This window comes from Solanum dulcamara, chromosome 10 (genome assembly GCF_947179165.1).
Source record: "Solanum dulcamara chromosome 10, daSolDulc1.2, whole genome shotgun sequence".
NCBI lineage: Eukaryota > Viridiplantae > Streptophyta > Magnoliopsida > Solanales > Solanaceae > Solanum > Solanum dulcamara.
Window position 1 is genome coordinate 14,862,401 of NC_077246.1, and position 11,994 is coordinate 14,874,394.

Below are 11,994 nucleotides of genomic sequence, written 5' to 3' on the forward strand. Positions count from 1 at the left end.
ATAAAAGTGGCCATGTCGGCCTCTCCTATGAATATTCACCCTACCACCTGACTTGCCTCCTCGGGAACCTCCCCAAACACCCTACTGACCATCGCCACAACCTTGACCCCGATCTATACCTCCTGGTGGAGGTGGCACTACTGCCAATGGTCTAGCGCAGTTGGGACACTCCCTAGCCTAGTGCTCTAGTGAGCTACAATCGAAGTATCCTAAAGCTGAGCGACCCGTGATAACTCATCCACGGTAGGAAGGAAGCGGACCTGATCCCCCCAAGCTCTGACCTGTGGTGGAACCCCCCGAATAGGGCGGCCTGAACCGGCTGACTAGATTGATCCTGCTAGAACCGGTGGTAGGGCCTGTCATAACTATCATGGCCTCTATAAAAGGACACACCATAGCTACCTTGATGTCTAGGTCTCTTATTACTGCCCCCTTTGGCCTGATGATGAATAATCTCGATCATGCGGGCATGATCCACCACATCAAAAAAAGAACGGCCCACAGAAACCAAGTGTTCGGTCTCCAACCTCAAGTAAGGTCTCAATCTACATACAAAACATCGTACCCGCTCCTCCTTAGTGGGTAGAATCATAGTGGCATATCAGGAAAGCTAATGAAATCTGGCCTCGTACTCCGCAATTGTCATGTGGCCCTACTCCAACTGAGTAAACTGATCCTGAAGTCAGTCCCTAACACTCATAGGGATGTATCGAGTCAGGTAAGCCTCTAAGAACTAGCCCCATGTCAATGGTGGTGACCAAGCTGGCCTAGACTGCAAATAAGAGCGCCACCATTGTCTGGCTGCCCCTCTAAACTGGTTAGCAGTGAAGTAGGCGCCTCTAGACTTCACAAGACCCAAGGAATGGAGTTGCTCTTGATAGGTAGTCAAGAACTCCATGGCATCCTCGCTAATGGATCAAAAAAATATCGAGGGTGAAAACCTCTGAAATACCCCCAACATCTTCTGATCCTGTAATGAAATCATACCCTCCGAAACTGTTGGTGGGGATGCAATAACTGCTGGAGGCAACTCAACCTCAAGTGTTGGCTGGACAAGCGAATCCTATGGTGCTGTATGCCCACTATTGGGGTCGGGGCTTATAGTAGAACCCCAATAACCATGAGAAGCTGCACAATCGTTGCTTATAGTGTTGGGGTCATAACTGGTGCAGCTGGGGGCTGTGCTAGTGGTGGTGGTCCCTTTGGCTGAATAGGAATAAGAGCATCCTGATGTACCTCTACCAGCTCTAGCTCTATCTCCGGGTTGGAAGTTAGTGTTGCTCCTCTACCTGTCCCACGAGGATGGCCTCTATGCCTGTCAGGCCTTGGTGTGTTACCACGACCAGTGGTACCGCACGTATGAACCATCCCTGCAAAAGAGTGGAACAAATAAGATTTCACAAAATCAATAAGACACAATACTGCATGAAATAATACAACATAGAAAATGTTCCTAATGACATCTTGTAGCCTCCCAAAGATAAGTTACGGACGTCTCTGCACCCATCTGCAAGACTCTACTAGACGTTAGCTCTGTACAAGTGAGACCAATGAACATAGGGATCTGATACCAACTTGTCACGACCCACTTCCTTAGATCATGATGACACCTATTATAACCCACCAGTAGGTAAGCCAACCCATCAACCTAGAACTTTAAATAATGGGTTTGAGGACAGAAACTAAATAAGAGTTGAAATTATAAAGATAGGCAGAAAGAATAAGCGGAAGTAAACCAAAACATGATATAAACAACTAAAGATTTCTCCCAAAACCTGAAAGTCACAAATATAGAGCTGCTAGAAAATAAAAGACGAGTACAAGTCTCGAAAGTGGACCGGACATATATATACAACAACTAGCTAGTCTCAAAAGGCAAAAGACAGGTCATCCATACAGAAGGAGACATGAATGATCCAAAAATGCCAAGTACTCACCCTAGTCTCTGAAGCTGACTGCAATAGGCTCGATCTATCCACGGCAGTACTAGTGCTCGGTCCTGCATCACAAAAGTAGATGCAGAGTGTAGTATGCATACCAAGACAATAGGTACCCAGTAGGCATCATAGGCCGACTGAGCAGAAAAGGTAAAAATAATATGAAAAAGAGGAATGCCTAAATAGGAGTCAACATAAGCATCAAAAAGGAGAAAGAGTACTACCTATGAGAATTACAGCTAACTATACCCAACTGGGGCCCCATAAGTCCAGCTGGGACACTCGTACGCAAGTTACATAAAAATTTAGACGAACTCCCATAAGCCCACCGAGTACACAGAATAGCTACAACTACCAAGGCTAGGAACCAAGAATCTGCGATGTTAGGAACCGAAGTACTATAACATTTCCAAACCCAGAATTTCCAAGAGCCAATTGATCTACGGGTGACTTAGGGGTCGAGGCCGGGATTGTAACCCAAATGCTCACCCGAATGTTCAAATTGGCCAAGGTCAGGACTGAGTATCCGGATGCTTTCCATAATACATAAGTGCGGTCAAGGCCGGAACTGGGTACCCGATGCTCGGCGTAATACATCAGTATGATCGAGGCCGAGACTGGGTACCAGATGCTCATCATACTAGCAAAATCGGTAGAGGCCGAGGCTGAGTATCCGGATGCTCCCCGATAATTCAGAACGGAGGCTATGACTTGATACCCGGATGCTCACAGATAATTTATCCCACGATGCCAAACATTCTACTTCCCAACTAGAATATAATAGTACCAAAAATCTTTTTCCAAATAAGTCAACCAATATACCACCAAAACTAGAATCGGAGTCAAAATCAACGATCATAAAATCTAGTATTGTCGATGCATCATAAAAGTCACGATTATACCGATTTATGGATAAGGATATTTTTAAGAGCAATGATAATGCCTAACTAAGGCCAAACTACCAGGCACTAGCCCGCTACACCATTCTACAAGGATTTAAGTCCACCAGAGTGACACCAGGGCATCTAAAGCAAGTTTATATCCCATACTAAGGCCAACATACTCCACAGTATCAACAACATGCTCATTCAACTCTCCATATAATACTAACAAATAACGACAAGATACACATGATTCTAAATATCTGAAAAACCCGATAACAAGCCTAAAGCATGATTTCTAACACCTAAAATATACAATCAAACTACCGAACCCAAATTCAAACTATTTCAACATGCTTTCACACATTCTATCTCAATCTAAAAAAGGTAAACCGTGGCCTACTTGGAGGATAAACACGCGAGCTTTAAATTACTGTGCTGGAGCTTTTCCCTTTCAAAAGGCCTCGAAATGCTGCCACGCTGTCAAAAATAGAACCATGACATCGATACATTCATTTAGATACTAATTTCAAAAATTTTAAAGACGGACCAATTTTGGGGTCTAAAACAAAAATTGTGGATCCGCATATGGAATTCTGGATTTGACCCCCAAAACAAGTTCTAAACGTCACTCCAAGCTCACAAATTAGATTTATAACACAATTTGGGTTGAAAAATAACGTGGGATGATCAAACAATCAATTCCCACATTTTCAACCTAAAAGACCAAAAATGACAGCATCAAAATCAGCTAATTCTGAAGAAACGAGACACTTTCAACCCAAACAAATTATAATATGACGATCCTTGCAAAAAACTCCATAATTTAGCCTCAAAAATCACTTAAAATGGAGTATTATTGACCAAGATACAATAAAATTTTATTTTGAAAAAGACTAAATTAGTAACTAAAAATGCATTTTTACCTCAAACGAAGCTTTTCCTTGCGTTTCTGAGATCACCATGAGATTCCTCAGAAAAATCTCTTGAATTTATAACCTTGAATCACCAAAATTGGATTTATATAGGTCAAGAAATAACGTCTCAAAGTTCTTCAAAAAGTCATTCCGAAAATAGACACTACTACAAATAAGATCATGATTTTTACCAGAATTGAATGCTCTAAATTAGTTTTCAAGCTCGCCAATGCGTTCTTCATGAAAAATCTCATGAGTTTGCCTTTTGAATGACCCAATTTGGAGCTATATAACTCAAGTTATGGAATTTTAAAGTTGGAGAAAATATCCCAAAATAGGACTGCACCAGCTATTGCAATTAGTTTTGGAAAGTCCAAAATCTCCAATGGGGTGCTCGAAATTCATTTGGAATTCGATAAAAATAAACCAGATATGCTACCCAAATAAATTTAATGTTTTGGACTCAATGGCGCATTCAGAATTCCCATACAAGACCATTTTAATAGAAAGTGGGTCCTACACCCAAGAGTCATTTTAAGCCACGTTCCATAACGGGCCTCGAAATTAGACCGAAAGCCTCGGAAAGCAAACGAAGGATCATTTTAGATCAAATTTGATATTTCAGAATTAACCGCGTTGTTAGAATTTTCATCCGAGTGCATTTTCCAAGAATGATGACCAAAGTCAACCATAGGCTAACTTTTAAAGTTAAAAGAGATAAATGACCCCAAACTCGTATCGATTGCCTCGATACTTGAGCCGGCCATGCTCTTAGCCTAATTTGGTCATTATGGAGCTGATGGAACCATCAGAATTTGAATTTTAAATCTCTTGACCCAAAACTCGAAAAGTCGCAATTAAACCAACTTAGGCCTTCAAAATACCAAAATGGACTCGGAACCTCTAAAAATTCAACCAACACTTCTTTTAGACAAAAAATCATCTCCCAAATCTAACGGAGTCGTCGAAATTCCATTCTGAGCATCGAAACTATAAAAGTTGACCAAAGTCAAACCTTGGCTTAAAATTTCTCAAATTCTCAACTCAAGGCCTCAAAACTTCGTTACAACTCCAAAACTGATTCCGTAAAGTCTCCTACAATTTTGACATTTTGGAGCTGCTGGAATCAACAAAATTCTATTTCAAGACCTGTAGCTCCAATTGACCCCAAATACTACTTTTTAATACTTAAAACTTATGAAAATTCAAAATTTCCAAAAGCTTAACTTTTTATAGGATTTTCTAAAAATCAACACCCGATACCAATCAAAAATGACTCAGAACAACTAAAGGGAGGGGTAAAATGGTCATTTTACCAAAATTCCAAAAATGACTTTGAGGGTCATTACATTTACTAATTTCAATATTTTTATACTTTGGCATGATCTTTTGAGACATCCTGGATCTATAATGATGAGACAAATTACAGAAAATTCAAACGGGCACCCATTAATGAACTTGAAGATCTTTCAAATGGTGAATTTTCTTGTACTACTTATTATCAAGGCAAGTTAATTATGAGACCATCACTAACAAAAGTTGGGATAGCCCCCTACGTTCTTGGAACGTATACATGGAAATTTTGTGGACCTATTCACCCACCTAGTGGGTCATTTAGATACTTTATTATCATAATAGATGTTTCTTCTAGGTGGTCTCATGTGTGTCTGTTGTCATTTCGCAATTTGGCATTTACAAAATTATTGACACAAATTATACGATTACGGACACAGTTTCTCGATAATCAGATTAGAATAATTTAGCTTGATAACACTGCAGAGTTTTTATCCCGAGCATTTAATGATTATTACTTATTGATTGGAATAAGAATAAAACATCCTGTAGCTCATGTTCACACTCAAAATGGCCTTGCTGACTCATTAATCAAACGTCTTCAGTCGATAGCAAGACCATTGCTTATAAAAACTAGGTTGTCCACTTCTGTGGGGGGTCATGCAATTTTGCATGTTGTATCAGTTATTCGTCTCAGGCCGACCAATTATTATAATTTTTCTCCATTGCAATTGGTTTTGGATCAAGAACCTAATATATTTTATTTAAGAATTTTTGATTGTGTTGTATATGCTCATGTAGCACCACCATATCACACAAAGATAGGTCCCCAAATAAGGCTAGAAATAAATGTTGGGTTTGAATCGCCCTCAATTATTTGCTACCTTGAACCATTAAATGGAAATATGTTTACTGCTCGATTTTCAAATTGTTGGTTTGATGAGACTTTTCCCAAAATTAGGGAGAGAAAATAGTGAAATCAAAAGAAAAATTTTGTGAAAAAATCCATTATTGTCTCATCTTGATCCACATACTTCTATTTATGAGAAAGAAGTGCAAAAGGTTATTCACTTACAGAAAATTGCAAAGCAAATATCAAACGGATTTATAGCTTTGAAAAGGATTACTAAAACACATATTCCTACAAAGAATGTCCCAATTTGAACTGATGTTCCTGTAAAACGATTTACTAGTATAATAGCTACTGAGCCAAAGAACGCCTAAAGCGTGGTAGACCATTAGTTCTAAGGATCAAAATTCCAGAAAAAGAAAAAAAAAGGTCAAGATGACATTATGAAATAATCTCATATGAAAATTCAAGATGTGAATAATTTTGATATTCTTGAAGGGATCAATCAGCTTGAGACTCAAGAAAATGAGGAACTATCCATAAATTCAAGCGACATTGAAACAAATCTATATCGATGGAAAATAGTAGTGGATTATATTTTTGCATACGATGTTGTTGCAAATATCATGCAAGATAGTGAGGATTTTGAACCTCAATCTGTTGTAGACTGTCAACGAAGAAATAATTGGCCAAAATGACAAGAAGCAATTCAATCAGAGTTGAATTCACTTGTCAAGCGTGAAGTTTTTGGACCTATAGTTCAAACACCTTGTGGTGTTAAACCTGTTGGCTATAAATGGGTCTTTGTACGAAAAAAAAAATGACAAAAATGAAATACAAAGGTATAAAGCCTGCCTTGTTACACAAGAATTTTCACAAAGGCCTGGTGTCGATTATGACGAGACATACTCACCCATTATGGATGTAATAAAATTACGTTATCTCATTAGTTTTATGATCCACGGGAGACTTGATATGCATTTGATGGGCGTGGTTACAACCTATCTTTATGGATCGCTTGATAATGAGATATATATAAAAAATTCCAAATGACTTTAGATGCCTGATGCATATAGTTCAAAGTCTCAGGAAATGTATTCAATTAGATTGCAAAGATTATTGTATGGTTTGAAGCAATCTAGGAGCATGTGGTATAACCGTCTTAATGAGTTTTTATTTAAAGAAGGTTATATAAATGATGCAATTTGTCCATGTATTTTTATTAATAAAACAACATCGGAGTTTGTTTACTTGTTGTTTATGTTGATGACATAAATCTCATTGGAACTCTAATAAAGCTTCAAAAGGCAATTGATTATTTAAAGAATGAATTTGAGATGAAAGATCGTGGAAGGACAATATTATGTCTTGGTTTGCAAATTGAATATTTGACAAATGGTATTTTTGCCTATTAATCTGCCTACACAGATAAAGTGTTGAAAAGATTTTATATTAATGGAGCACATCCATTAAACCTCCGATGATTGTTCAATCACTTGATGTGAATAAGGATCCATTCCGACCTCAAGAAAAGAATAAGGAAATTCTTGGTCCTGAAGTGCCATATATTAGTGCAATTGGTGCACTAATGTATCTTTCTAACACTACAAAGCCTGATATAGCCTTTTCGGTTAATTTATTGGCAAAACATAGTATTGATCCTACTAGAAGGCATTAGAATGGAATTAAACACATATTGCAGTATTTGAAAAGGACTACCGATATGAACTTATTTTATCCTAATAATTGCAGTCCCAATCTTGTTGGTTATGCTGATGTAGGATATTTATCTGACCCACACGAAACTCGATCTCAAACAGGCTACGTGTTCATATATGGGGGTGCTTCCATATCTTAGAGAGCTAATAGCTATTCATGAAGCAAGCCGAGAATCTGTGTAGTTGAGGTCCATGATACATCTCATTCAAGAAAAATATGATTTGAAATGCGACAAATCAGCCACAATTATATATGAAGATAATGCAGCATGCATAGCACAACTAAAGGGAGGATTCATAAAAGGAGATGGAACGAAACACATTTTATCAAAGCTTTTCTACACACGTGAGCTCCAAAAAAATGATGATATCAACGTGCAATAGATTCGTTCGAGTGAAAATGTGGCTGATTTATTCACCAAGTTTCTACCAACTGCAACTTTCAAGAAGATGGTTCATAATCTTGGAATGCGAAGATTCAAGTCTTTGGATTGATGTTCTCATCAGGGGGAGTTGATACACAATGTACTCTTTTTCACTACGAGATTTTGTCTCACTGTGTTTTTTTTGAAAGTTTTTAATGAGGCAGCAAGCAATGCGTATTATGAATAACTATATATACTTGTTCTTTCACTAGAATTTTTATTTAAATGGACATTCGAGGGAAAATATTATAAATAATTATGAATATCCATTATATCCTCATTATACTCTTTTTATGCCTATAAAAGACATTGTAATGTGGATAGAAAATACACAAAATTAAGGAAAATAAAGCTTCCTACTTCATTTCTCTCTAATATTTCCTCTCTTCCTTGATTTTCTTTTGTGATACTAATTCGATTATAGTATTTAGTCTTTATTTTATAACAATATGTATGTGAGTATATATATAAATTTAAATAGAGGTATTTATTATTTCTTTAATCAAAATAATAAATTAACATAATAAAGAAGTAAAAATACAGGGTTCTAGAAGTAAGAAGATCCAGGGATTCTAAATTCTGTTTCTGACTTTCACCCCTTTCTTTCCTACGAATTTTTTTCTCCAATCTTACAGCATAATCCTTTGATTTTCATGAAAATCAAAGGGGTTTAACCTAGAACCCTATAACCTAATTAAATTTTGATTTGAAATTTTGGAGGGCTTCGTTTGATGCTATATCAAAATTTTGGATGGCTTTGTTTGCTATCATATTTTGTTTATCTTTTTAAGCAAAATCTTCTTCCGAAATTGTCATCTGAGCATGAAAGTCTTAACGTTACCGGAAGTCCACATCAACAAAAAATAGTCATAAACACAATAGGAAAAGAAAGAGAATTAAACAATTAAAAATGAGAATGAAAAAAAATTGGATCTTGCTTTGAGGTCACTATTAATGGAGGAGAGGTTAAATAGGACGAAGAAGGGTATTCTAGCCGTTGGTAATTAAAATTTGAAGGGAAAAAGTTTTAAAAAAACTAAGGCTGATGTGTTTTTTTTAAACCATTCATGCGCTAAAATAAATTGTAGTCACTTGCTATGCCATGTGGCATGGGAGGAGTGTATTTAATCTTAACTCATTAAGTTGAATGAGTATTTTTAAGCCTATCAATAGTTTAGGGATAAAACTACTAATTCGTGCCAAATTTGGGGGTGTTTTCAGTACTTCTCTCTTATTTTTTTGGAAGAAAGAAATTTTCTTCTCCATCAAATTTTATACATCAATTTCTGCATTTCTTCGCCTTTCACTATTTGTTTAATGTGAAGTATTTTAGAGGGAGAAACAAAGCGAAAATGATCAGCCCAGATGTCATTCAACTATTTTAGGAATCCATCACTCAATTCTTTTTCAGATATTCTTGAAATTATCGCTCGAATTGCATGCCTTCACACAATATCCGGTGAGTGAAAAGGGTAAAAAATAAAATACAACTTTGAGTTAAAACTCTCCCAATGTCTTTAAAGGGATAAAAAGAAAAGAAAATGATGAATTCAATTTTTTAAGAATTAATTTACTAAATAAAATATTTGGTTAAAAACATATCAATTCTATCTAGGGGTTCTATGTGCATGTTAATACTCCAAATTTTTATTTTATTTTCTAGAATACTAATATTAATGGATTACTATGTCTCATAACACTATTGGGATACTAAAGATAATTACTGGATGTGTGGGATTAGTAATACAAAAAATAAAGACATGAATTTAAGTTAAAGTTAACTCAAGTTAATTTTTTTATTACAAATATTTGGAAAAGTAAAACTTTTACGGTAAAGATCAATGATAGAAATGGAAGAAGGTGGCATAGATTTCTTTTTTGGGCCTATTTTTGGTAATTTTATTTATTTTGAGATAAAATATAGAGATAAAAGTGTAAAAGTAAAAAGTTTAGGGATTGCTGATTTTTTTAATAAAATCAAAAACTGATTAATATTACTATAAATAATAAGATTCGCGTCGAGAAAATAATAATCAGGATAAAAAATATCGCAATAATCGTATTTATATGATTTCAAAATATGAGTGTTGCAATCTCTATGAATCCTCTGATCCGTCTTTTCAAATATAAATTCAAGGGCTTGTAAGTTTGATCTTGAATTTGGTTGAATTTGATGGATTTGATCTTGACTTGTACTTGAATTCAAGGGTTAGTGGTCTTGATCTTAAATTTAGTGGTCTTGATCTTGATTTGTGGATTTGATGAACTTAATATTGACTTGTTCTTGAACTTGATCTTGACTTGTACTTGGATTCAAGGAATTTTGAGTTTGTTTTTGAATCTAGTGGTATTGATCTTGAACTTGAATGCTTGTGTGTTTGAATTCTTAAACTGGTAGCTTGTAGAATATCTGTGGCGTTTGATCCACGAGCTCTCTCTAGCTTCTTGTTAGAATTCCGGTGTGATTTCTGAATTACGAGGACCCCTATTTATAGTTGGAGAATGAACGAGTTATGATGAGAACATGCTTTCTTTCGGCCAATCAAATTTAAGTAACATGGCGGAGTAGTAGTGATAAGAACATGTTTACTGACCAATCAGATTTAAGTGACATGACATAGCATATTGACTTCTTTATTTGACTTGGCATGACATGTCTCTTTGACATGTGATATGATCCTATTGGCTTATTTTTTTTGACTTGACATGACACGTGACACCAAAATAGACCTCTAGGAGGAGATGATATTGGGCTTAGCAAAGTGGGCACATCTATTGTAGCCCAAATCAATGGACATTGGACTTTAATTAAAGGGAAAAAAATAGAGAAATTTACATAAATGTACTACATTAAGAAAATATTTATCATTTATAGCAATGATATTTTTTTCACTGAACATTTATAATACAATTTTAATACATATTAGCGAGAACAATTTATAAAACTCATATAATACAAGTTTTCTTCATGGATAATATATTTATCATATATTTTACTACACTTATAATACATTATGTCAATTTTTTACAAAACAAGTATAATATATTTTAAAATACTTATAATACATTTATATTGCATATATAATTCACTTTTAATACATAGTAGATATATCATAATATTTCTATATATTACTATGGATGGTAATAAATAAAAATCGCTAAAATCAGTAATTATTTATGAAAAAGTGTTTTTTCTAGTAATTTTTCCAAAAAAAAACTTGTACCTCAAAAAGGGAAACTATTTACAAGCAGCTACCTCCTTACTTTTATACCCCTCTAATTTTAACTGCTAATTCGTGTTTACTGCTTGATACCATCGGAGTATATATATGCTCTGATGATATCAAAGAGAAGTAGAGAATACTACTCAAAAACTACTTAATTACTGCTTGATATCATCAAAATATATAGATACCTGCAGGGTATATATAGAGATACCATCACGATATATATATATATTCTGATGATATTAAGGATGAAGAAACAGTGGTTCAATGAATACAACAAGGGGGCAGACAAGTAAATAGTTTGGGCCATGGGTTCAATTCGGATAAATAATTTGGGTTGAGTCAAATTTAAGTAAATACTTTGCCTAATGAGTCCAATTTGTGTACTTTTCCTTTAATTAAATTCATATTTATTAGACTTAAATAATTGATCCAATAATATTAATCTAAAATATTTATTTGGATTAATATATCTTGAATTTAATATAATTCGAATCATTTTATGAATTTATATCGAATGAAATTTAAATAATTACAATTGCTTTCTCTGTTTAAAAAAAGACTAACATACTTTTCATTTTAGTTTATTTAAAAAAGAATGACCCCTTTTTTTGCAACAATTTAATTTTTAATTTTTTACGTGATATATTTAATACCACAAAATTAAAAAATAATTTGATATATTTGACATTTTTTAATTTAAAATTATAAAATTTCGTACCAAATTAAATTAGATTATTCCTTTT